Below are 3,839 nucleotides of genomic sequence, written 5' to 3'. Positions count from 1 at the left end.
TAATCTTTCCTGCCATGGCAGGGGGTCGGACTAGATGATCTACTCGGGTCCCTTCCGACCCTAGAAACTATGAAACTATAGGCATGGCTTGTGAACACTGAGATGGTGGGGTGGAGCATCTCATGCGTGCTTGGGGGGGTCCCCTGTGTACTTGGTGGTGAACCTGGAATTGTAGTACTTCTGGTCCACTTCTGGGTCCACTGCAGAGTGAGTGGGGGACCCCCCTGACCCCTGGCTCAGCAACTGGTGCCTCCTGGGTCTGGGAGGGGGCACCCGGTATCCCCCCATGGCCAATTGCTGAGCCAGGTGGCTGCCAGGGAGTCCCTTGCGCACTAGGCGGTGGACCCGGAAGTGCACTTCTGGGACTGTCGCCGAGTGCACAGGGGACCCCTGTGGGATGCTCCATCTTCCCCACCATCTCAGCATTAACGAGCCATGCCTGGTACCTTGAGGTGTGTAGAAAAAACATACCAAGCTGTGTCTATGGCCATATTGCTGATTCTCCAAATCAGAATCAAATCTTCATATTCAGTTGACTCGAATTACTGTCGTTTGAATCAGGTTGAATCTGAATTGAATACTGCCCACTTTGTACACCCCTAGTGATAAACATTCTCTGCTGAGCCATTTCAGGGGGGAGGGGGAAACCCCTCCCTAATCACAGCATCCTGCTGGGGCCTGGCCAAGCCCCCATCAGCTCAGCTTTGTGGAAAGGAAGGGAGGGCTGCTCTAGTGCCTCCCAGTTTCTAACCTGAGCCACTGTGGGCATGTGCCTGCATCTGTGGGATGTCTGTCTGGTTACAAAACTGATTTAGCCTAGCCAGGTTAGACTAACCTGCAAAGATTGAATCAATTCAGGCTTGGTCTTTTTGAATGTCTGTCCCTAGCCATAATGTTGCTGTGACTCCATTCATCCCAAGGACTTTGCAGATTGAATGCATACATCATCATTGAAATGCAGCCACCTCTCCAATGGGAGACAGAAGAACATTTTACCCTAAGACACTCTCAGGTAAGCACCTACTCAAGGAAATAAATGTCAAGATGCTAAACTTATTCACAGACAATAAAGAGACTCGGGTTCTTGTCTTGCATAAGAATTCTTCTTTTGTTCCTAGAAACCAAATTTATTTCTGGAGTAAATGTAATATACTCTTAGATGGTGTATTACTCTCTCTATTTCACCTAAATGGTTGGACTACCGATACGAGTCCGCAATTTGGTTTTGAGCTAGCACTTGTGAGTTTGTTGGCTTGTGCAGCAGATACTCATCGTTTTAGATTCAAAAGTTTCAGCTTTAGGTACTGCTGCTGGTGAACCAGGCAGAGACATCACATTCTGTAGTGAATGTGGTGTCTCCTGTGGCCTCAAGGCTGCTCATCTCTGTGTTGAAGAGGCAATACAGCAGCCATTTCCCCATGACTTTTAAGATCTAAGGGTGCCATCATAACAGTTAACTTATGACATCTCTTCATTATTTTCTTTGATCAAGTAAAGAATCTCTACTGTCATCTTCGCTGTCCTTTCAGTAATACTATCTATATACTTTTTCCTTGGTTGGACTCTTTACCACTTCTGGCAATTAAAATAGAAGTTTATTTTGATAGAGAGATCTAAGATCTTTAAAATAAGCGGTAGTTTTCTCAGTGCTATTGTTGCTATTGCAGTTCTTTACTTTGTCTTCTCTATAGTTCACTGTCATGATGACTTCTAAGTACTTAAAAGAGTTCTTTTTTCAAGACTCCTTTCTCTAATGTATGCCTTCATGTCCTGTATTGTTAGTTATACCCATGGACATTATCTTACTTTTGTCCTCACTGGCTTCCATGCCCTAAAATGGTGCCATTGTGTTTAATCCCTGTTAATTCTGACAGATTATTGATTATTCTGATTGGAGTCCCTTGCCAATCACATTTTTTCCCCTCCGAGAAATATTAAATTTCCACAAGTGGATTGAAAAAATGTGTTACTTGTTGCCTTGCTTATTGTCCTGGGTATAGGAAATGTGTATAAAAGTCTCTTCATTTTTATTCCCCCTAACAATTCTGAAAAATATGAAGTTCAATGAGAAAAACACTTTGGTTTTTAAAGATCTGTGCAAAGCCCTCCAAAACAAGAGATAACTTCAACTACTTCAGCTTACTAAGGGGAGAAAGGAGCAAAAGGTGTTAAATTTGAAAAAAAATTGCTGCAATTGGACTGCTGCCTTCTTTATATCTACATAGGTATATGCAAATTTTTAAACATTACCATAGGACAACTTTACCAGCCAAGAAATTCCTTCCACAGCTGTGAGGATGAATTGCATAACAATCTGCAGGGAAGAGAGAGATGATGTCATTAGCATATGCTCTGTCCTCTTTGATATTACTGTAGCCTAGATACTGGAGTCGAAATCCAAATAGACATTCAGGCTGTCTGGCTTTACTGATGAGTATGGAATATACATGTACAGCCTTAATCAAACTAAAGGCCTTACTTAGACTGCATCTGAGCAAATAGAAATCTACCTGTGTCACATCATTTCCTGCTCTACACTATATTATTAAGGAAAAAAGAGTGACCTTGGATTTAAGTGCCACTAGCAATTACAATAGTGTTTTTGAAGAAAGGAGAGTAAAAGATATGACTGATTCCTTTATACAGTGGAACAACTAAGTCCACAATCTGCCTTCCTTAATCTTAGCAAGCAGTGAGTTCACTGTAAAGGTCAAGCACATGATTTTTCTTTCTTTTCAAATGCATCAGAATTTGTCAATGATGAAAGGATGGCCTGTACACGAAAGAGTGGTGGGAAATGGTTTCAGAGATCATATGACTTATCTTGTAGTGATGAAAGTTCTAGTTAACTTTCTGTTTCTTGCCTAAAAGTTCTTTGCATAAGCTCACCTCAGATGTTGTTGCTTGGCTGGTGGTTGGAAGAAACCTTGTTGATGGCTGCCCTTCATAAAGGGAAAATGTAAGCAGCAGCTCAGGTCCTTTTCGACTAAGATAACTGGAACTGTGACCCAGCACAGGAAAGCCTGGTCAGGAAGAGATTTATGTCAGTGGAGAAGTTCCACTTAGGGCTGGACACAAGCACAGAGAGCTATCTGTTGTTCTACTAGAGCTATGTGCAGGTAGATCCAGAACATGCCACAGGTGCAGAGAAGGCAGTAAACAACCAAGGACAACCAGAGAAATACTTGTAGCATGGCCCTGAGAAAACAGCGATTGCTTTTTTGAGTAGATGGCTAGCTGGAAAAAGGAAATTTGAATTTTGAGTATGGATTCTTTCTCCTGTTGTAAGTTCAGAGGGTAAAGATTTAGGAACCTTCTTCATAAAAAAGGTATAACAACAAAATGATATCTGATTCCAGCTTCAGTTTCTCCTCTGTTAGAAATAACCTCCAAGATCCTGAATAATGACTAGCTGTTCAGGTCAGAAACAGTAACATTACATTTAGTCTGATCCCATGTGGGAGAGTATTTCTTTGGTGTTGAAAGTATTATTTATTAATGTTCTAATTAGTCTTTTTGATTAATCCTGCTAGACCAGAAAGTTGTATGCTCCCTACTGAAGGGCATGTCTTTCCTGCTTTGTGTTACTTACGCATAATTTCATTTGACAAGTAATCTAGTACTGGGGAATAAGATGAAAGATTCTGGGACAGAGGGTATGTTCAATGACAGATGGAGAGCTGGTTGGAAGCATTTTGTGGAGGGGCTGAGTCTTGCATTACTCCAATCCCAGCATTATGCAATTAGAGTGGGTTGGAATCTCAAGACTGCCATGTCCCTTCTGGTCGTACCCACCTTGTTCTGTAGAATACAGTGTCTAGAGGTGGCCTTTTCTGTTG

This window comes from Crocodylus porosus, unplaced genomic scaffold, assembly GCF_001723895.1.
Source record: "Crocodylus porosus isolate Cpor-Errol unplaced genomic scaffold, CroPor_comp1, whole genome shotgun sequence".
In the NCBI taxonomy this organism is placed as follows: domain Eukaryota; kingdom Metazoa; phylum Chordata; order Crocodylia; family Crocodylidae; genus Crocodylus; species Crocodylus porosus.
The sequence above is the reverse complement of the archived record's forward strand: the minus strand, read 5'-3'. Positions refer to the sequence as shown.